The sequence below is a fragment of the Macrobrachium nipponense genome, chromosome 13 (genome assembly GCF_015104395.2).
Source record: "Macrobrachium nipponense isolate FS-2020 chromosome 13, ASM1510439v2, whole genome shotgun sequence".
Lineage (NCBI taxonomy): Eukaryota > Metazoa > Arthropoda > Malacostraca > Decapoda > Palaemonidae > Macrobrachium > Macrobrachium nipponense.
The window spans coordinates 95,127,619-95,152,934 of NC_087206.1; positions in this window are offsets into that span (position 1 = coordinate 95,127,619).

Sequence of the window (25,316 nt, forward strand, 5' to 3'; positions counted from 1 at the left end):
TGTAGCTTGAGAAGCCGTCTATCTCTATTGGTCCTATAGACGTTTGTACATCGCTACTCTCCCACCATGATGTCCCATCTGCTATGTCAAACTGCCTATTTCTATGCTATATTTACAGACAATTTTCCGTTATTCGTGTTACTCTTAGGATCTTCCATCTTTCAGTCTTCAAGCTTTTATCATCACAGTCTTTTTCTTAGTCCTTTTTTATCCGTCGCCGTCAGATCGTTTCGACCATGTATATAGTATCAAGGGTGCTTTCCCTGATCTATCAGCAGAAAGTTTTTTTTCAGTGCTTTGTTGACTTCCCATAGTAGCATTAATTATTTTCAATATTTCACTCTTGCATGCTATCAACTTCTCTTTGGGCTGCTTACATTGCTTCTCCCTCTACCTCATTTGATCAACCTGGTTGTGAGGAGTATAGCGAGAATACTAGTGTTACTTCCATTGATATCTTCAATATTCTATCATATATGCATCCCAGTCACATTTGCTATTTGCAGTTAGAAGGAACCTGTTCTTTTCGAGTTATATACATATATTATTGACTGCTTGGTACTTGGGCCAGCTTGGTATGAAAATGTCGGTGATTTCACCAACTATTCAAAGGAGATTATCGCTCCTTACAGTTTGGCTATTAACTGATGTTTGGTGACTTCAGCAACCACAGGAGATAGTTTAACATTGTCACTCTGTAAAGGAGTGTAATGTGCTCCATGTACTGTTTAGTTTTCCATCATGTAAACCTAGTTATTTGGTAAGGAAATTGAAGTCTAATCAGTCGATATCCAGAATGTTTTTTTGCCTGTCAATAAATTTATGTTAGGAGTTTTTGGGTGTATCCTTGACTACTGTAATCGTAGCCTTTCTATAAAAAAAAAAAAAAAATCTTCTTAACGTCGTGGTGGCGCTTTTCTTTTCATGAGCACGTCAAGTGCTGTTTGAGGAAAGGCAAAAAGTGGTTTTTTCTCTCTCTTTTTTTCATTGTGTCATTTTGACCATCGTATGAAAGGAACTTTGCTGACCTCACATCTGTTATAAAATAAGAATTAAATTATCACTAAAATCTTTGTGATTTGATATGTCATGTGTCATTTTAAAGGAGCCAGGTACTGGCTCCTATAATCCGCACTTGAGATAAGAGAATACATAAATTCGGTTTGTTTCTTTGAGTAAAAGGCCTTACGCTATGCAGGTTTGGTGTGGCTTTGGTGTGTTTTTTTTTTTTTGGGGGGGGGGTGGGATGGGGGGTATTTTGAGGAGATAATAATTATACATCAGTATTTCATCCTCCGATTCAATGACTTAAGTTCGCTATCCTCAAGGGTTCTTGTCGCCACTTCTGCTGAGCCTTGCTCATTCCATATTCTTTTCAGAAATTACTGTACTATTCTGCAGTTTCTCTCGCTTTATAAAGTATATTTTAACAGAATTACACTGTCGTAATGTAAAATCGCATTAGTTCGTCTGGTCACCTTTAAAAAATCATACTATCTGATATCAATCAAGAAAATGCACATCAAAATTCTAGTACCATAGCACAGGAAACGGTATCATTTGAGTAAATGAAATTGTTAAAGTTTTGTGTGTCGTTTACTGATCTTTCGCCCATCTCCTTCCCTTCGGAAGTTTAAGATTAAGCATTACTCTGAAGGAAAGGTAATATAAAGATATCAAGGACTTGTCACATTTCTTCGCTCGGTTTGGAACGTGAATGAGCTAGTGTCTTGTCTCTTGCTCAGTCGAAAATGATGAAAGAGGTTTCAGCGAGACTAAGCTTGGCTAGGTGCGTTGTTGAGTTGGATAGAATATTGAAGATTGTTTGCGGTAGTCTGTGTTAAGCATTTATTAGGATAAGACTTGTCTGAGAAACAGAGTGTTATAATTGCCCAATACAGTACCGAGTGGTGTTGGTCAAGTCGAACTGAAAATGAGTGTGTGGAAGTGCTATAGGACCAAAATTGGAGGAGCTTGAAACAATTAGGCAGCCATTGGTGTTAAGCTCGACGTGTACCTTACTTATGTTTGATTCCTAAGTAGTCAGGTGTGGTTAAACGAATTAATGAAAGCTTAGGTTCATTCTTCAAGTAACTTTTATTTCTGGTTAAAACGTTTTCTCCAGTCAATATAAACCTGAAATAGTAGCCTTACCCCATACTGTGGTCTTGATAATGGCTAGAATTAAAAGCCTTTTTACTCTAAGTAGTATAAAGCCAAAACAATAGAATACTTCTTTTATTCCTGCCTAAGTAGTTGTATTACCAATATTCTGCCATGTGAAGAATGAGCTGGTACTGTGGGCCTAATAAAAATCGATAAACAGATTTATGTCTCCTACGTTGTGAACTAGCATGGTCTCTCTCAACAACATGGTCTCTGTAAATTTCCAAAATCCCTTCATTGCTAATTCAGTAGAGATTCAAATAGCTACGCAATTCTGACATATCCCGCGTAAAGTTCGATTATAAGCGGTACCCTAACCATTGAATATGCAGATATCTATTTTTTCAACTTACTCTGTAAATCTGTTTTTTTTTCTAGCCCTACGTGTAGTTAGTTACCTTTGCTATATTGCTGTAGGGGAGGTTGTCGTTTATTATAAATTTTTCTCGTAGTTAAGCCTTTATATCACGAAGTATATATAACAAACCGTGTTAAGCTGTTTTAGTGCGTTAATAAGTATTAAGTTTCTGATTGGCCAATGAATAGTTTTGGAAAGTCTTTATGAATTGACCCTTAAATTACTGTTCAGGAAAACCACTTAGAACTACATTAATCGCAAATTAATATTAGTGAATTTAATTTGCAATAATTTCTGTGTCTTCTTGATAAGTAGGGTGACCAAAAATTTTATAAGATATATTTGCAAGTTATTGCATTTTGTCATACATTAGAGAATAATGGTAGCCGTAACTGTTTCTACATCTGCAGACGTTGAATTACTACTAATGGAAGTAACCCGACTCCTCTTATCACCTTACAGACGTTGTGGAGAATCTGGTGGCCGTTCTCGTCTTCTTAGCCCCTGTCCACACGATCGAGCTTTGGTCGACGAACTTTGTCCGATGTGACGTTAGAAGTGGAGAAACAGCGAGAAAAGTCAGAACTTTGCCGCGGTTTCTCCGGTTCTGAAGTCATATCGAACAAAGTTCGTCGAGCAAAGCTTGACCGTGTAGACGGGGCCTGACGGGAGGTACCGCCTGGTCACTCCAGTCCCATCCCAGGTGCTCAACTGCAGAATCTCCAAATATGGGATTGTAAATGGAAAAGTAGCTGGTAACTGAGGATTATTGTTACCGGCCCCTATATATATATGCTTATGAGCAACAAGAACTAAATTGACTACGGTCTGCTCTAGGAGCAAGAGCCCGTGCTGGCAGAAGGCTAGCTTTATCTCTGTTTAAACAAACAGCAGCAAGTTGGAATTATGTTTCCTGGTTTATATGACCAAGAAATTCACTTGCCTCATATTGTTAGTTTAAATTTTACCTTATTACCTTATAAGAAATAAGTGAAATAAATAATCATAATAATTTCAGATATTCTATTAGATTTGCAGCAGGTTACTTTTATACAACTTTGGGTTTGACACAATTTTCAAATTAAAAAATCTGAGTAGTCGGCCCCCCCCCCAAAAAAAAAAAAAAAAATAATAATTTTGAATGTTATAAAATGTGAGCCGTTCAGAAATATTTTTTCACAGGCCTGGATTACCGGCTTAATAATAATTATTGAAATAGTTCCAGCAATCTTCTCTTGCTCAGTTGTCTCTTTTCCGAGTCCCGTTGCTGTCTTGCTTGGGGCCTCATTTTCTGTAGAGCTGAACAATATTTACTCTCGCTGTTTTTTCTCTCAGACTCTTTACCTGTAAAATATGAAGAGGAATCTATAAATTCATAATAATCTGTTAGTCAAATTTCAAAACTGATATGGCGTACAATTTGTATTAAGTCGTCATAAGCAAAACTCTGTAACTGTAATAATGACCAGACTTATAATGGTTAATCGTCGTTTCATTGTTACAGTCTTGCTTATAACGACTTACGACACTGACCATCGTTAAGTCTTTTGTGGTCATTGTTATTTGCAGACTAACAAAGAAATTACCATTATAAGTCGTTATGAGCAAAAGATAATTTTAATGTAACAAACCTAAAAAAAAAAAAATATAATGACATGACAAAATTATTACAGAATAACTTCCAGTAGTAAGATCATTTGCTTTTATTGACATGACAAAATTAAAAGCAAATGCTCTGTAACTACTAGAAATTCTTTAATAATGACATGACAAAATTTAACGCAAATGACTTGTAACAATGAAATGACAAACCCTTCGAAATGCACCAAGAACAATAAAATCGAGATTGTATATACGCAAAGTATTATCTATTAAACTATTCTTCAAAATGCGCTTATTTATAAACCAATTCTTCGGAATACGCGATTTTCCTTTAAAATCTTTTCTTTGCAATTAAATGCATTTTCAAATAAGAAATAGCAAGTTCCTAAACGCTCCCATAATTAATTAACCTCAAAAATACAATCATCGCTTAATAGCATTCGATGCACAAGCTAAACATGGAAATAAAGTAAAAAATCTCCCAGTTCAAAGTACTGAAAAAACCTTTTAAAAGCCTTTTTTGCAAGTTCGTTAATAGTACTTAAGCTATAAAGTACTCGACACCACTTCAAAAGATACAGCGAGGCTAGCAAAAAGCCAGATCGCTAATTTACATCATCAAAACGCAAATGCTATTTGAAGGCACAACTTTCCATTGCAAAATAAAACACTAAATGACGCTTCTCGGCAGAGGAAGAGATTTTTAGACTAACAGATAAAAGAAAGGCATTTTAGAATCACCACGCACTGAAACTTTTGCTCTATTAACCGTGAGTGTTGTAAACATTTAATATATATTTAGAATAGTTTTTGAAGGCCATTTCGGTTTTTTTAAGTTGCCAAATCTTCATCAGTTCGATAACACTGAGGAATAGCCTCTTCTATCAATACACTTTAGATGATTTTCGGTGTTTATTTCACCAAATTAATCAAAAGAGTACATAGGCCTACACTTCGCTGTTCCCCTTATGCAAAACTTCATGGAACAGATTTTAGAGAAGAATTAAACCTCTTATGACCTTCGTTGACTTTACAATTACCTTCCAATCACGGATAGCTGTGCTAAAACAACGTCCAACGATGCAACACGATGGAGAGAGCGCGCGCGCTAGGTGCAAGTATAAAAAATTAAAAGGCTCATCAAAATACAAAAAAATTCATATAATTCGTGTACAATTACCCTGGCCTTGTATAAACCGTGTATTATTATTATGATATACAATACTTAGACACTGAGCTGATTATCAGCTGTCACAAACGAGTTTTAATCATAGAAGTAGGTCTACCACCACCATTACCACCAAGAGAAGTCTCCCCAGGTGGGAGTTAACGAGGACCAAAGCAGAACGAAGTTTTGAAATACCAAACGTTCCGGTAAATAACCTTTCGTAATTTCAAAATGAGAGCATAGGCAATAGGTATTATATTGACCCAAGCCTCGAAGAAGTCTTCCTTGCTAAATAATGACCATCAATTGCCAAGAGTTGCAAAGACCAAACTTCGGTCAACGCAAGGAAACTGGTGGGATTTCAAGAGATGGCTCTTAATGTCTCTGCCATATAAAAACACAAGGAACTGCCTCCCAACATCTATGCATGACGGTCTACCTTTGCACCAAGTTTGACTGAAATCCCTTTGGCAAGGACTTAACAAGGCGGGATTGGACCTCCAGCTTACTCGGGCCGAGTGCAAGATTTTTCCCTGACGTATAAGTTGCAAACGTTATTGCTTAACTTAACATGAAGCAGTCTTCGTAATTAATACTCATTATTAGTACTATTACTACTGAAAAAATAAGAGGTGTTTTGCTGAACAGTAGGGAAGATAGAGACAATAGTAATACAAGAAGTGGCTCAATTATCAAACAGGCAGAAAAGTTTAAACACTAAGCCAAGAGGGAGGATGTGAGGCTGAAGTTGACAGTAGGATAAAAGCTGAATGGGGGGAAGTGGAGAAAGGTAGCTGGAGTAATATGTGATGAGAAAATGCCAATCAAGCTAAAAGTCTGAGATATAGAACAGTGATAAGATCAGTGTTAATGTATGAAGCAGAAACATGGGATCTAAGAAGAAGAGCAGAAGTAAAGCTTGAGAGAACAGAGATGAGAATACTGAGGTGGATTATGGGAATATTGCTGCTTGAGAGATCGAAAAATGATGAAATAAGAAGGCAGGCAGGGTTAATAAAGATTAAAGAGGTGATAGAGTTACAATTGAGATGGTATGGGCATGTGTAGAGAGAGGATGGATGACGAAGAGAGAGTTAAGAGGGCTTAGAGGAACCTGTTAGAGGAAGAAGATCGAGAGGGAGACAGAGAATTAGATGGCGAGATGAAGTGAAGGAAGATATGGGGAGAAGAGGTGTGGTAGAGGATGATGCCTTTGATAGAAGGCAGTGGAGAAGGCGCATCAGGCAACCGACCCCTTAATGTATTGATAACGGTGGGAAAGACGAAGAATAATTAGTACTATTCATATTAACAACAAGGATCAAATAAAAAGGAAAAATTAAACAACTTCCTACACTCTCGGTTATAAATGGAAACACAAAATAACTGAACGGAAATATACCCTCTAAATTCAGTATACATCAAATAACTTAAAGCAAAAATATACGCTGTATTTCATTGGAAGTAATTTTTCTGTACTGTTTAGTATGCAATTTTTTTTATATTTTCATTTTAATAAATCTTAAATATCCACCCAAAAATTCATGTATCTTTAACTCGGCGTGAAACACCTTTTCAGAATTTTTTTTATGCTTTCCTAACCCGGCCCCTGTCCCCGCACACCACCACCACCAACATGGTAATTTGTAGGCTTAATTCCCTACTAGTAAGCAAAAGCAGACATAAAAAAAAAAAATAAATAGACTCAACGTTCATCAGCAAGCGACTACCGAGTTAACCTTACCCATTATTATTATTATTATAATTCAGAAGATGAAACCTATTCATATGTAACAAGCCCACCTTGGGCCACTGACTACAAATACAAGCCTCCAAATAATATGGTGTTCATTAGAAAGAAGTAATAAAGTTAAGGGAAATAAGAAGAGGAGATCGCTTACTAAAAGAGAAAAATGCAATTACCAATCATTAAAATGCGCTTGCGTAGCAAGATGTCTACTCAAGGGACTCCAAGACCCATAAAGGAGAAATCAATTATCACTAATTTATTTAAAAGCTTGAACTAGCCCAATAAAAAAAAAGTATTTCCTTAAGTTTTGTTATTCAATGCTGTTTACAGTTTCACGCTAATACATAACATTACAAGTTATAATGGTATACGCTGCTTGTGGACAAGACTTCTCTTTATGACATGATCTCTACAAACAACTTAAAAATGAACATTGATTTACTCTTCATTAAGCGGAGGATAGAGAGAGAGAGAGAGAGAGAGAGAGAGAGAGAGAGAGAGAGAGAGATAACTGACAAACAAAATGCCCAAATCCCCTCTAGGATCAAAGTACAGATATCCCAAATCTCCCTTCAAATGGACATGGCTTCAGCTGCGACCCACCATCTATTGAGGAAAATAAATACCGAAATATTCACTATTGGGATCATCAACTCCAAAGGTAAACAAACTTTAAATGGGAAATAAAACAATTGATAATGCTTCAAAACAAGGTTTTTATTCTGTATAGAAATACAAAGGCTAAAATCGGCTTCAATAGAAAAATACATATGTTCATATTGCACTGTAGTAGGCCAGTTCATATATTGAACCTGTAGGCCTGTGTCGAACTGTAAGGTCTGCAGTTATGCCTAATTGAATTTCAGGGGTAGACGAGGTGCCAGGAAGTGGATTTTCTACACTGGAATGAATCTTCAACCATTGTTGTAGGGTCGCTTGCTTTTGGTACTTGGGCTTCTCCCTAATTAATTTTTATCTCTTGTCAGCTGGTTACACTTAACTATTGAAATTCTCTTTCACATTTTCATTTTCATCTTCACTTAATTCATGCATTTCCTCCTTTTCACCTAGTTTTACCATCTCCAGTATTTCTTGATCAATTGGCTGATAAACAACAGGCTCATCATTGTCAATATTCTTCTATTCCACAACGCTTTCTTCTGTAATCTCTTGTTATTTCAAGATAATTATGGTTCGACATATTCTTAACATACTCTACCAATTCCCTGGCCAAAGCCTTTTCACTCGAAACACTAAATACACAGAAGTCTGCTTTTACTTAATCTTCCTGAAATATTAAGCTTGGCCATAGGTTATGGCAGCCACCATGAAGTGTACTGTTCTAGACTTTATTCCAGGCAGAAGTTAGTGACCATACCATATCGTTTAAGATAAATTCCTTCTTGAGCTCTTCAAGAGGCTTCCCATTTAGTGCACCGATTATACTGTGCATAAACTCAGATCTGTATTTAGATTTCAATGACCATAATATCCCCTGGTCACAGGAGCTGAATCAGAGAGGTGTAGTTAGACAGGAGGTATAAAGCATAAATGTTTTTAATTGAAAGCTCTACTTTGAGGTGTGCCATACAATTATCCATGATCAAGAATATTTTACACTTTGGATCGAGGCTAACCGAGTTACGGTGTGCTCTAGTTTCAGGCACAAAGGGATTTTCAAACCATTCAAGACAAAGTTTGCTGGTTATCCACCCTTTCTGATTTCCACAGTAAATAAGTGGAAAAAGTTTTCACCCCTGTAAAGGCCCTTGAGTCAAAACTTTTACCAATAATTGGTAACTTGGTTTCGTGACTTCCTGCAGTATTGCAACAGGCAAGAACTGTTACCCTATCTTTACAATCCTTACCTCCAACTGGAGCTGCTTCAATATCTTGAGCATGCGACAGCAAAACAGCTGTTTCATCTGCATCAAAGACAATACACGAAAGATGGGAAACTGACTATTATTACCATTAAAAAAAACATCATCCAACCCGTCAGAATGGCCGCCATCTCTTGATCATGCCCTCAACTAAAACTCGGTTGTGGCATAGCGCGGCTTTTTTAAATGTTAAAATTTAATCTTATGCTGCAATAAACTTCTCTTTATAAATTATTGAATACTAAATCGATTAATATTGCTTGTTAACATGATTATAGGGCTCTATCATAGCTTATGACATATATTAGGCATTTCTGAATCATTAAATAAAATCCTTCAGTTAATGTAACATTAATTGCTAAGTATCTTTATCTAAAATTGAGAGGGCAGTTAACATTAATTGTTAAGTATCTATATCTAAAATTGAGAGGGCAGTTAGAATGAAACAAACTTATTCTGATTTTATCTAATTATTTCACCAATATAGTATACAGTAATTATTTTCCTTTTTTTTGCTTGTGGCTAAGATTGTATACTGTACATTAAAACAATACATATGTGTCAGACAAATCTAAGAACCTAGAGGAATGAATACAGTTTATTATATTTTATGATTATTTATTAAGCTCTTGATCAAGTCAGAACTTATTTATAACAATTTATTAAAATCTCATAGCCCAATTGTGGGAGTTCTCAAAAATGCATATTCAATTGGCACCCTTTTATGAAGGTAATGTAACCAGCACTTCTGCCTGGTATTTTCTAGTAAAATGCCATTTCTGCAAGAAGCATGCACATTCCTAAAAAAATTTGAAACAATTATTCTTATTGACTTGAACCATATTTCTTTTTGCATCATGTACAGTACAAGCAAATATCATAGGTTTTCACAACTTGATTTGCCAATTTATCACTACTGTATTACTGCGTACATTTGCTGCCAAATGGTAAATTTACTTTGGAATACTATGTTGGGTGTTCGTACCAATTACAAGATTTAATTTTAAAAATTGAACAATTATGAGCATATAATAAAGAAACATAGATGAAACGGTAAGAATGGATCTTGTGGGAGCAGATATGTTAGTTTGCATGTTTTTTTTTTTTTTTTTTTGAATGCTTGTATCCATATATATAGGAAAATTCAATCATAGATTAAAAGGTTAGTGAACTTGAAATTAAAGTATAACACTAACTTAACTAACCTACTTATGCTCTCCCATATGAATGCTCCCACAAGATTCATCCTTCCTGATGAAACAACTTTGGTTTGCTAAATAGGTGCTTATTAATGAAAAATTAAGGTAAACATTTATAACTACAACCCAAGGGTAAGCTGCTGAGAATATAACATAACTACAGTATATATACAGTATATCAAAGTTGCTGTGAGTAGCCTATCTGGAAAAGTCATGGAGACCCAATATTCACGAATTGCATGACAGTGATAGGAATTGGTATGTTTATTTCATATTTCTAGAGATTTTCAAGATATGCAAATATAACTATGGTATTTATTTGAAATACAATTGACGCCTGTAAATTACAAGAAAATAAAGTTTTTCGAGTTGCTTTTGATATGTTTTGCAAGATAGCTTCATTTCCATTGCAAATTACTGTTGACATGGTTAGGTAACTGTTGGCATGGTTATGGTACTGCTGATATAGTTAGGTTTACTGTGTTGACATGATTAGGCTACTGATGTACACTACCAGGAAGGTTAGGTTGGTTGTTGGGGTTTCAAATGGCAAGAATATTTTTGATATTTTTTTCTAGTCGAAAATCACATATAAATATATTTTTTTTCCGCTTAGAGGCGTCCACCGTATTGTAAATATTTTCCAATATTTATTTCGGAATAACACTGCACCGACATTCAATTTTGCTTTGGTCTATCTTATTTCTTCATTTTCTCTAAAAGTCATCATGTACTTTGTAACAGATGTAATGATTTTATTACCTTTCTTTATTCTGAGGAAAAGCATGAAAAATCAGATGGGGAAAATCATTTTTCATCCTATTGCAAACCACACACGGGTGATCATGGCTACGCCCACTCATGATTGAAATGAATGCCCCGCTTTGTGAAAAAGTAAACAAACAGAATACGGGCTGTCTTTGTAAACAAACAGACGATGTAGGCTGGTGCAATGCTACCGCCATCTTCATTTCATGCCAGGTACTAAATTGTATGCGGTCGATGCGGCTGTGGCTTGAGCTTCCCATCTTTCATGTATTGTCTTTGATCTGCATAGTACACTTGTTCAGGGAGTAACTTTTCTGTTGCCACCTACTGTGCAAATTTACTCACAAAATTTGCTGCAGCTTCTGTGTCAGCATTACGTTTTCCACCACTTACGCAATGAAAGAAAATGCCATATCTACATTTAAGTTTCTGTAAATAACCTTACAAAATTCACTTTCATAGGTTAGGTTCAGCTCCTAATGGAAAATTCTTGCTTGCTCCATAAGCAGCTCTCCATAAATGCTTCCACATTCACTATGTCTTAGCTTAAACCACTTTATGAGTGCACTGTCTAATTCTCAGCTCCTGGCAACTTTCAATGTTTTCTGAGTTTTTAAGCTTTTCTGGCTTTCATGTTCAGCAAAAAAACTTAAAAATTTTCTCCTTTTGCTTCTTTAAAACATATACCCTGTACAATCCTATGCCATCGTACTCATTCAAACTCTTTTCGAACGTTAATTTTTAAATTTCTTCAACTCCACCTTTTCAACTCTAGATAATGATTTATGCTTTCGTTTTACAGGTGGCTATCATTTGATAATTACATAGGGTAGATCATCACAGCAGGCCACGCAGGCCACCTACCATCAATGCAAGCCACCCTCCGAAAAAGTACATTATAACGCGTCCTGACACCCGAGATGGGCATCAGTCGCGACTTGTTGTTGGTGAGAAACGGAGCTAAAGACCTCTACTCTCCTTTCGAAGTAAGTATTTTCCCCAAAGTTAGAAATTAAGGCCAAATTTTAAGATTTAAACAGATTTAAACAGAGGGTACTGAAAACGGTCTCAAACGTAGTGCAAATCTCACCAAAACGCGTTCAACATTTTTACTTACAACTCGAGGTATTTAGAAGATTGACGCCATCTCGATGTTTACGGAGTAGCTTGTGTCAATAAACTAACCATTTCCTGTGATAAATCCGCACACCACTTGTACCCACAGACGCTGGAGCACTTTTATCACAACAATCGAAACACGATTTCTCATCAACAACAAGCCAGGCGTAAACAGCTGTTGGGGTAGAAGATGACGAGAAGCGTGCTCTTGGCTAATTTTTAAATAAGTAGTAAAACATCAATATTTTACATATTTATGATGATTAATTTGAAAATATTCGTTATTGAAAAAGTAACTCGACTCTGACTCAAATTTAAGTAATTATTTTTCTGAATTAGAACGTTCTTTCAAGTTCTGTATTATGACGTCACGACATCTTGACTTTCGTACCTATTGTAAATAATTGCTATACTCAACTGTCATTGCAGAACAGTTTACCAGTTATTCATGCAGATTGTTATCAGCTATACATGTAATTGTTATAATCGTAATGCGCATATATATCTTTATTATTTACTTTTTGGATATATGAAGATGTTTTACTGCTGGATTTTCGCCGTAGTGTGACGCAATCGTTTTCGGTCCATGGGCCTCTTGTCTGTTTTCGCACCATAAGAAATTATGGGGTCGAATTTGCAATGACCAGAAAGTCGTTAAAAGAGGAAAGTTAGCATTGAGGGGCATATGTTTTGACTGAGAAAAATGAAGTTTTCATAATAAAACTAATATTGTAATACTTACCTGAACACCTGAATTAGCCCTGGTCACTGACCAGCCCGAACTATATCCCCACATATTTACCCACTAAGTGGGTAATTTTAACTGTCAGTGTTACCAACGCTGCAGGTAAAATCTAGTCAAATGAGTTACCTGTGTTACCGTTGGCAACGCTGCCGCAAATACCTGCCACCAGTGGCCTGTCTCCTCATTCCTCAATTGAATCATTCACTATCAAATTGAAGTGGGGAGGAGGGTGGGAATCATTCAGGTGTTCAGGTAAGTATTACAATATTAGTTTTATTATGAAAACTTCATATTGCAATACACTCCCTGAACACCTGAATTAGCCCGATTAACAACATTTAGTCGGAGGCGGGGTCAATCTCATTCAGCCCGACCTGTCCACAGAACATACGCAGGTAACTCATAAGCAACCTAGCATGTATAAAAGCATGTATCCTCCCCACCTAGTTATCTAAACTCGGAGGTGAGGATGTTTGCAAAAGAAAGTACTTCAACATCAGTGTTGTGTCTAAGGTACTGTCTAAGTCGGAAGTATCTCCATGTGATAAGCTCTACTACTTATTCATGGAGGTAAAAACAAATCTCATCACCTGGTTGTCCAGCTCAGTAGGTGAGGATGTTTGCAAAGAAAGTACTTCAAAGTCAGTGTTGAGTCTAAGGTACTATCTGGGTCAGAAGTACTTCCCATGTGATAAGCTATACTTCTTATTCATGGAGGCAAAAAAAAAAAAAAAAAATCTCCTCACCTGGTTGTCCAGCTCAGTAAGTGAGGATGCTTGCATAGGAAGTACCATACCGTCGGTGTCGAGTCCTAGGTACCGCCTGAGTCTGAAGAACCTCCCATGTGGTATTCTATACCTCTCATGTATGGAGTGGAAATGGTGAACCTCCCATGTGGCTATGTAGCCTCTCATGTATGGAGGAGAAGTTGAGTGTGCTTGACCTTCAGTTCTCTACTGCTCACTGATGTAGATGACTTGTGCTGAAGAGTAGTAGTTTATTCCAACATGACCATCGGGATCTGCCTAACCTCAAGGGCCTAAGGGACAAAACACACTGTCTAAGCTGGACCAACAGAAACACTAGAGTTCATTAGACTATCACTGCCTCCCTAAACTTCTAACACCCTGAAGTTCATTTAGACTATCACTGCTTACCTAAACTTCTAACACCCTAACTCTACTAAGCCAACTATAAAAGTTACCGCAACGACAGGACCCGAGAGTAACCTCTCTGAAGAAACTGAAATTCCTTAAGGTACGGTGTTGTGAAAAATCACAACTCTCTCTCAAAAAAAAAACACCTACACAATCGCCGACAGCGAAACATTCCTCTGGAAGCCAAAGGGTAGCCCTCCGCATACTTGCGCCCTTGGATTGACTAAGAACCCATTCTTATGAGTGTCCGGATAGCGCTGAGGCAATGATTTAACAATAGTCCCTCCTCTCCTTGCCAAGAACATAGCATAATCCTCAGAAATGTTAGTCTGGTATGCAAACCCCCTCGAAACCAAAGTGAAGAGGTTATCAAACAGTCCAGGCTCAGAGAAACACCCATCAACTCTTACCACATTCGCACAGTGTGGCTGTGAAAGGTGTCCTCCAAATACGAGCCTCATGATTCGTAACCCTTAACACACGAATCAATGAAGGAACCCAATAGAGAAAAAAACCCTCAACTGACTCGTAACCGGAAGTAGGACTCCGACAGAGGAGTTACCCGCTAGCTCATACAGAAAAATGATGCTAGCTTAAGTCATTCCCCAAAAACTGCCCGACTCGCCGAAACCAGACTACCCTACTTGATGTTTGAGAGATTGCTGGTTGGTTGACTACAACATATCAAACATTACTTGAATTAACTGAGATACCTCTAGAGCCTGGAATGCGGAAGGATAGAATGGACAAAGTCCACAATCCGTTATACTCGCTTCCTTCGCCGGAGAAACAAAAAAAAAACACACAACTAGCAACCGAGTCTCTCTTCAAAGGTATCTATCCTCCGTCAGACCTGTCCGGCCACACCGGAACAGGAAAAAAAAGGAGAAAAGCCGAACCCCGACAAGAGCAGCACCCAAGAACCCGGAACCTACTACACCTGGCTGCTCGATACCAAACGACATAAGATCCCATCATATCTGAGCCTACCGATCTGATTGCGCAACGATATACCAACAAGAAGATGATAAAACTCCTGTGCAAGTCGTACTCGACTGCGCAACACGCACTCCCCCCAGACATCATGATGTAACCCCTGCTGTCCGACCGTTGTCCACCCACTCACAAGAGCGAACTGTCTGTCACCAGTTCGCAAAACTTGTAAGAGTTAGTCACTCGACTGCGGATACCCTCACTACCCAGTGACGATAACGTTACGCCTGAGCCGAATATACCTTGGCGATGAACGACCACACATGCGAGTCACTCCCATACTGTTGCGCCAAACATGTACCAACCAAGACGATGACCTAACCTTGAACCAGTCTCAATTTACTGCGAAACTCCGCACTCACCATTGACTATGACACGAGACCAGGACGACTACAATAGGCGAGCAACACCCCTAAAGAGCGAAGTAGTCGCAAAACGCGATCCAACTAACCCCCTTTACCAATAAGTACTAAACCTAGACTGGAGTCCGGAGCAAGTGAGGGAAAGAAGTACTCCCAGACACGGAATCAAGGTCGAACCCACCTTGAAAACCTCATAAGGACGGAACAGAAAAGCAGCAGGAAAAAGTTGAGAAAATAAGGAGAGAGAAAAGTCACTACGAGTAACCCACAGGAACACCTAGCGCCGACATTGTGCAGGTGGAGAACCAACTGTGCGGTACAGTGCTCTAATAACGGGTTACGAACTGCGGAACCAATGGGAGCGCAGAAGAATTACCAGCTACCCTAAGAAAGGGGCCCGAGGGCACAAAAGGTGCTAATTAAGATGCAGACTAACTGCGAACGGCCGTAGCCCCCCCAGCAATTACCGCGGTAAGCACGTTACGTCTCACACTCCTAAGGTATAAATGGGAACGAAGAAGGAAGATTACTACCCTATGAAAGGAGTGGGTGGTGACAACCGGTATCGATACAGTCAACGATGGCGCAGGTGAATCTCCAATTGCCGTAGCCTCCTCAAGAACTACGGAGGACACATTACGTCTCAAAATAAGTAAGGATGAAAATACGGAGTTGCGGAACCGCCTTGAAGCATCAACATCAGCAGCCTGAGAATTACAGGACCCGTGGAAGGTGCTACGAAGGCAGCCCCTCCAAATTATTTCCTTAACCCAGAGAGAGAGAGAGAGAGAGAGAGAGAGAGAGAGAGAGAGAGAGAGAGAGAGAGAGAGAGATTGAAATCATCTCCAATTTTCAGGATGAAACAATGAAACTGGCTCTACTGTGATATTGGTAAATAAAAACAGGATGAGCGAGAAGACTCCGAAGCGACATCCGAAGAATGAGCAGCTGAAGAAGGTTGTGTAAAGACATTATAAGTTTTAACAGGAAAAACTGGCGAGAGAAACTAGACCGACTCTTTTCCTCAGATAATCTGAGAAACATTAGAAAATCAGGAATTATTCAAGACGTGGTCGTGAATACAGTCCGTATTGAAGCTACCGTAATTGACTTGCGTTAATTCGATTATACGATGGGGTTAGTATTTGAAATCAGAACTACATTGCAAATAAGTCTTGCTATCTCTCGCGCAGCTGGCGTAGGCAACATCGTGCATCAGACAGCGAGATTGTAGGGTTTAAAATAAAATTTAGGCCAAAGGCCGAATATTGGGAACTATGAGGTCATTCAGCGCTGAAGGGAAATTGACAGAAAAATGTTTGAAAAGGTGTAACAAGAAGAAAAACCTCTGTTGCACAATGAGTCAATTGTTAGGAGAGGGTGGAAAAACAGCATGAGTAGAGAAAAAAAATGAAATCAGGAAAGTAAGAGAGAGAGAGAGAGAGAATTACAACCGTCTAACGTCTCCAATTCCATAAATTTGCACCCTCTTCTAAGTTAAAAGGTATTATCTTAATGATAATATACTCGTATAACTGCGTACAGCTATGAACAACCGAACGAGAACTTGTTGCTAATACGATCGAATCCTATAGCAACATCACTTATTGTATTGATCGGCGTGTGAAAGTAATCGAATCCGATAACAACGTCTGTTATTGTATTCATCCGCGTGCGACGGTAATTACTGTATTCATGATATAAATGTAGCTGAAGCTGATAAGGCAAAATTACGTGCATCAGCAACCTGGAAGAGGTCCCAAGCTTTTGTATGAATTCAAACGCAGCCGTGGTAAAAGAAAGTAATAGCATGAAAGAGCTCGTTTACTGTTGTCACACCGATAAAGATTAATCAAGTGTAAGGTTCTAATACCTATGAAAACGAGTGAAAAACGAACGGGAATCGCTAAATTTACGCATCTAAGCTGAGGGAAAAAACTAGCTTCTAATGAGACGTATTAGTCAAATTTGGCCTTAAATTACATCGTAAGACGAACAGCATGACTTCGTTTCATAAGTTAAGTATCCAGATACTCATTATGGTAACTAGGAACAAAAACATTAGCCGAGACCAAGTGATATGGTTGAATCTGGAGACAAGGAAATAGACTAGCCGGCATCATTGTCTGTCTAAAGCCACGCCTGCTTACAACAGTGCTGTTTTGAAAAGCTTGTGTAATTGTAATTTAATTGAAAAAAAATACATTACATTTCAATTTAATTGAAAATTAATAAATTACATATTTAAAGTAATTAAATTAACTTTATTAGGTCAAATATTAATTTCAGTTGTCACTGTAATTTGATAATACAACTGGTAATTCTTTGTAACTGTAATTGACATAAGCACAATGTAATTACTGACGGCCATTAGTCCGTTAAACGTATGAAGACGTCATACAACGAAATCCTTTTAGTATCTGACATCTAATCATATGCCACAAGATACCAGTATTGACTGTTAAATGTCCAACATAGTTGAAAACATGTTTGCTTCAAGAAAACACGTCTTCTTCAAGACGACAACCTGGCCTAAGTAAGAAAGAGGTTACGTTAGTTACGCTATCCAATCAGGACAAGAATGAGGTGGATACGGCGACGCAAACCCTTATTGGTCATCAGCTGATTCCAAAGCGTGAATGACTGCCGAGTTAGTATTTACACTACGCTAATATGATGATACATACAATACAATTAATGCTTTAGTCGGACAGAATCTGATCTTCATTCTGTTCGATTACATTCCTATTGAATTATACTAAGATCGGATTTTCGTTCGTTTCAATTACACCTGTACTGAATTATCCGTAGTCAGAATGCCTGAGCCTAAAGCGTTAGCCACTATAAAAATCAGTCTACCTATATGTAGTACAGCGAATACTTTCGGCTAGGCAAGGCTACTGTACATTCATACGATATATCATCGTGAACAGTAGGCTAGTCGTAGTTAATTTATTCGATTTCTCTACATAACGAATTATCGTACGTCGATATGCGTTGAACAGAGAATTAGTTGATATTAAAAATTACGCTATCGTATAAGTAGAGGAAAGTAACCTTAAAGACGAAAGATAAGTATTCAAACTCTTCAGAACCCGACAGACCCGAAACCAGATCTGAACGGCCAACCATGGCCTAAAAGATTCTGACGCAAGGAACTCGAAACAAGAAACACCCAAGAGGCTCTAAGGACATTGTCCCTCTATAAACTACTAATAATAGAAAACCGACCGGAAGAAGCCTGCACTTCTCTTCCTAAACACGATTTAGCCTATTATCCCTACTCGTCTATATCTGACCTAAATTTTCATCATCCTGAACTTACAAATCGAGGGGAGGGGAAATCTGCTGCCAACACTGCCTGCTCCGCGCCGCCGGCAGAACCTACCCACTCGGAGGCTTGCGGTTCTCCATTACCCCCAGCACCCGTTAGGGCTGGTTCTGGAACAGGCAGGGGGGCTGAAAAAGAACGATTAGAATTCACTATATTCTACTAATAATACTATCTCTATTTTGGTTAAATTATTCGTCAGGCTAGAAATATGCTTAACATACTATATGATAACCTGTCCACTAATTTCTGGAATAACTAACTAATGTTTCGTTGTCTCCTGACCAAGACAAACATCTGTGACTAGTATTGCACTAAACTTTCTACACGAAATAACGAAAAGAACGTCGATCATGTGTCGGGTACTCATCCTACGCTTGAAGGGCGTGCAGAGCCGATGATCACCAACATATCCAGCAGTAGAAGGTAGAAGGCTCGATCGTCAAACTGTAGATGAAGTAGAAGCAGAGGCGTTTGCAGTCGGCGACAACGTTATTTTAGAGCCGATGAGCACCAACATATCCAGCAGTAGAAGGCTCGATCGTCGAGGCGTTTGTAGAAGGCGATGACGTTTATTTCCTAACTTATCCTTAGCGAGTACAAAGTAGCTATCCAAAGTGAAACGGGAAAATTCGTAGTTTGTAACCAAGATGCGAAAACTCTGAGTGGGGTCGGGCTAAATGACCAAAAGTTCGCCTGATGTGGGACTGATCCGCACAGCAAGGCGAACAAAAAACAATTGAGGAATGAGGAGACAGGCCACTGGTGGCAGGTATTTGCGGCAGCGTTGCCAACGGTAACACAGGTAACTCATTTGACTAGATTTTACCTGCAGCGTTGGTAACACTGACAGTTAAAATTACCCACTTAGTGGGTAAATATGTGGGGATATAGTTCGGGCTGGTCAGTGACCAGGGCTAATTCAGGTGTTCAGGGAGTGTATTGCAATATAAAAATTTATTCAATAGCTAGCTTGTAAAAAATACTTGGTTATAAAAACTTGATTGACAACTAAGCAGCATGTCTACTATGGGTTTCAGAGACAGTGCAAGCAGGTTTTTGGGCAATACCTATTTCTGTAACGAACACTCTTAACAGAACGAGATTTTGCTATAGTGCATTACACCCAGTGCCGTAATTTATAAGGGTATCGTGAATCACCAATCGTAAAGAATAACGACACTTGTCCTTGTACCAAGAGACAAAAACTCCATTATGCAGAAATGGATACGAACACGCGTATAAAGCTCCACCTACCCTCTCCCCCCCCCCCCCCCTCCCCCCCCCCCCCTCCCTCTTCTTCGTTCTCCGCCTCCTTTCTCTCTCTCTCTCTCTCTCTCTGTTGCCATTCGGTATGTGTTGACCCTCCAAACTGGGTATAAGACTACACACAAAACGTTGAAATTGGTGAAATTAGGCTATGTATTGGAAGTATATATACATAAATATTAAAGCAATTTTATCATTATTGCATTACTATGACAACTAGAATTCATGGAAACAGTTTATAACCTGTTAAGCGTCACCCACGTAATAATACGTTTACCGCGATCTACTCGGTAGCGCCTTCAACGGGATATTACGTTCAAGACTTTAACTGTGCTTGTCAAGTCGTCAGCCCCGTAATAATACGTTTACTCGCATAGAAAGTGTAGGAACATCATTTGGTAACACTCTCAGCACATGGGAAACTTATTTCCAGCCTGGCAACTCTTTCCTGGTGGTCGCTTATGCTAGAAAACTGCCTGTCCCTGTTGGTTTTCTTTCAATACGCTTCGGGCGTTTATCGAGACAAATTGGATTTCGCGTCTTTCACAATGAATGTCCCAAAGAGGAGGCATATTTCTTTAGGTGAGATCAATCAAATACTAGATGAGGAGTGTGATATTGATAACCTATTTGATGATGAGAGCTCTAGTTCTGAATCCTCCAGTGATGATACAAACTTTTCTTCCAATTGCGGGAGTGAAGATGACTTTTCTTTGCCGAGTGACTGGACTCCGAGAGAGAGAGAGAGAGAGAGAGAGAGAGACGAGAGAGAGAGAGAGAGAGAGGATTTCCAACAGTTAATTACAGTTATGAATAACAAGCATAAAAATCAATATTAACTTTGAAAAACTATCATCAGTGCTATGATCCCTGATTACAAAAAAAGCGTGACGGTACGTTAGCAGCGAGCTCATCAGGGGCGGACGCTTAACAGGATAATGGAACGGCGTATGTGTGAAGCCTCCACTAATGTGGCAACGATGATTTTGCCATTCTTAGCATGCAAACATTAAAGGTTACATTTATTTCTGGCATACGATTATTTAAGAAATTCAAAATACTAATAAAGACTGAAATCAATGAAAAGTGCTAGCAAAAACAAAAAAGCAAAAAAAAAAAAAAACGTAGTCGTTCCTCTATGCACTTTTCCGTATTCGTTCCTCTATGGTTTTCGGCAGCCAGATGTACGAAAACGTTAGAAACATTTGATTTTATCTACGTTAGAAATATCTGTAATTTTTCGGGGTAATTTGGTTGCAAAAAAGGGATAATATACATGAATTAAATCAAAATTTTTAAATAACAATGTAAATTTAAACTAAATAACGAGTAAAGTAAACAGTTTAGGGAATAAAACTTTGCAGTTTCGTCGTCTGTCGTCGTCTGTCGTCGTCTGCTGTTTGTAATTGTGTTTATGGCGCGCGCGCTTAGAAACCAGGAACAGCAACGGGTTTAAAGTGCAATGTGGAGTGAACTGAGACCAAAATGTGTATAATAACAATCAAATAAGCACTGTGGAGTTTCAGTTGTGATGGCAGTAAGGATAAAACCGCCGATTACAAGGTAAGAATGAATTCAGTTCCAACCATAACCCCGGGAATAACAAGTTTCATACTTTCACTAATATAGGCAACAAAATGTTGTTTTATTGTGCTGATTACAACTGCAATCTTGAGTAAGATCAATAAACGTTACATACATACGCTAACATTGTTCAAATGAGTGCTGGGAAGGCTGGGGAAAGATGTTGTCCGTCACTGATGAGAACCGTCCATGAAAAACGTAGCCGCCATATTGGATTTCAAAACTGCCTTGAAAACATATTTTACGAAGAGCTCACATGCTTATTTTAGTTCGTATGGGGCTTTCATATATCACAATATGTTGACGAAACTTCAGTCTTTTAAATGGTATGCTTAGAGTTGCAATTGTATTCATGTTTCACCAATTAAATATCGAGTGAATAAGACCCGTCTACCGTGATGAGGGTTGGCCTGTACTGATGTTTCCCCCTATACATACAGTATATATGTGGGTGTCACTGGCTACTGGAATTTTGTAAACATGACCATGCTATGGAAAGTTTGTAAACAATAGTGGTGCCGCTCTCATGACTGCTAAATGAAGTAATGGTGGCCGATTCAAAATCGAGCCGCACCACGGGAGTTCCCAGACCACAGAATGCAGGTTTTAAGAGGTTGAACTGTAGTACAACTTTTAACCCTGTGCTGTTATTGGGTTGCCATGGCTGAGTATGGCACTCTTCATCTTGTCAGTGGCCTTATGATCTCTTTTGATCTGGCTGGGTCCCAAGTAAAGATGCTCTGTGTTCTGCTTGGTGTCTGCTCCAGTGGTGAACTGACTCTTGAACTCTGGGGACAGTCAGGACAGTTCTGGAGTGGCCACAAAGAATCTCTGCCTACCACTGACGTTGCTAGAGATACCGTCAGTCCAGAATGAACCTTCGTCTGTTGAGATGTTCACAGGCATAGTCTACACCAATGGATACAAATAGAATGTATTTTTTGGTGACTGACAGATTGCCTGATTTAAGCCTCTCCAGGTCTTGGGATGGTTGGTTTTACGGCCATGCATATCAACAATTTGTCTGGTTTTGCTCTTCTCTAAACAGGCTGCTTCTGCTTGTTTTATAGCCTGTCAGCAGATGTCCTTTAACTGTGGGATTTTTTGAAGAATTTCTCCAGTGTCTCATAAAGAGTTGTGTATGAGTAAATGTGAGCTTGAAGAGCACACTTTTAGTTTTTACAGTTAAGGATTCGCCTTCTTGCTACCCCATAGACATCAGCTTCTAACCAAGAATCATCAATGTTGGAATTCTCAATGGAGGTGTTAGAGCTCATAGAGCTACCATGTCTGGCATCCAAAAGCTATACTAACTTCTCATATAGGGCTATGTCAAGGATGAGCTTCACCAATGGCCAGCCTTCTTACTTGTCTGCATGATTACTGTCAACAGGGTTCACCACTCAGAAGCTTCCTCTGGAAGCAGTAGTAAGGCCCTAACCTTGGTGAGAGATTGGCTTGTGAGGATCAGTGAGTTGTAGCCTGGCCAGCTTAGCTGATAAGTACTAGAATTTCCCTCCCTGTTGACTGCAAATTCATGTGTCCTTTTGTTTGGATGTGATTTTGGTTTGTCACAGTGGATCACATCTATATGATAGTGTGACTGTTAGGCTCTTTGTTTCTCTAATGGACAGAGGTGGAATAGTTGGTGCTCCAGGAATATCAGATTTTTTATTTACTCCTATAACTGTCCAGTGGGTTGTGCTCATTCCATCAGCAGTATCTTCTGCAAAATCTGTATTATCTGAAGCAAAGAAGACAAAGGCACCCTTCTTTAGGAATGGAGTTTTAAAAAATCTATAGTTTACATTTTCCACAAAAAACTTAAAACGCAATTACACAGCATATCGGACTAACGGTACCTTAAGCAATGATAACACCACAATCCATAGATACCCAGTTGTTTTCTCGACTTTAAATTTCAATATTTGAATAATTGACACCAATTCTGCCAATACGAAATGAAATACTATATATAAAAAAATACCTTTGTTACACAGAAGCTCTGGTGAATGTGAATGATATCATGTGCGGATTTTATAGTTTCTGAAACTTTGACCCTTTAACACTATAACTAGAGGTCCACATCTTCCCGAGTAAGACAGGCGACTAACCAGCCTGGAACTTTGGAACTCGGTTGGCCCTGAATTTGCGGAGGTGTATGTACCAGCTATACAATCGAACTGCCGGTAACCTGTTCAGTCAGTAAAAAAAAGTTCAAAACTACGGCGGACTTTGTTGGTAGCTGGAATTAGGTTGAACTAAAATTCATTAACTTCAGACTTTGTTTCTTTACTGTATATGGACGACTAAAATAAAACAAATGCATCCAAGAGCATAATGTTCCAAAAAAATATTAAATTCTTGACAAACCGAAAAGCTTATCTTGACATTGTGTAATGAAAGTTTATAAACAAGAGTTTTAAAATGAAATCAATTGGAATGATTCTCGCTGCCCTAAGGTCACCCACGGTCCAAGTGAGCTCACTCCACCAAAAATGGACCCACCATCGATCCCATGTGGTAAAACAATTTAGGTTCGTTTTGAGAGGAATCCACAATGAAATGGGTACTAGTTGGTTAGTGCAATGACAAATCCTTATCTATATTTTCGGTTAGAAAGGAGATAATACTGGATTAATTTTCTCTTGAAATCCACGACTGCTGAAATAACAGGTGGGCGTGGCTGTGGCTTCGACCTGTCAGGTGAGGTTGCAAACAGCTGACTAACGACGCATTGGAAAGCTTGATCTTCATTTACCATTAAAAAGATAGAGAAATGTGTTACCGTTCAACGTGCTCACCAGCGTGAGAGAGAGAGAGAGAGAGAGAGAGAGAGAGAGAGAGAGAGAGAGAGAGAGAGAGAATTTCCCGTACCTATTACCCAGCATCGGTGGATCCTGCCCACTGAGGAAATGGTGCAAATATCGACACTTTTATATGTGTCCTTTCGTGCTTGTGGTCATTATGCATAGACGAAGTCCTGAATGTCTCCCCAAGGACGTAGGAAAACTAACGGATCATGTCAAGTTTAGCGAATCCACTATCTTTCTAAAAAATATTATATCACTTTGATTTATATATATTATATGTGCATATTACACACACACACACACACACACACACACACACACACACACAAATATATATATATATATATATATATATATATATATATATATATATATATACTATATATATATATATATATATATATATATACGACATATAAATCAAAGTGGTATAATATTGTCTTAAAAAATATTGGGTTCGCTAGTCTTGACATGATCCATGGTACCTAAAAATATATCACTGTTACCAGAGCCCTTATCTGTATTTCGTCAGCTTTTGTTATAAAAAAGTTAAAGGAACTTCATTCGTCTTAGTGCTTATAACTACACTGAGCCTTTTGAAGCCGAGATAGTTACTGCCCTGGCCAATCAGAGGTCTCCACCATACACAACGTTCGTATCGTCGGTTTTCATTGGCTGAAAGCTTCGGTTATTGGGCAAAGTCTGCGTAAACAATTCCTTTTTAAAAATAAATAAATAAATAAAATAAAAAAGAGGGAAAACACGTGGAAAAAATATGGAATAGTAAGCTAGAGCAGGAAAAAAAACAGATGACAGAATTTAGGGAAACCCGAATAAACTACAAAGTGGAAATGCAAGAACAGAGAGAACAGGAGGAAGCAGAAATGGCAAACAAAGCTGAAAATACCTAAGCTCTTGTTGAGTAATCATCACGATATGCAACGTATAATTACTGGATCAACGTGAAATGTGACTTTTAGTGGGGCAACTCTTATGCTGCAGTTCATATAAATGTATGATGTATGTTCAGGCTGGGAACAGTTATTAAA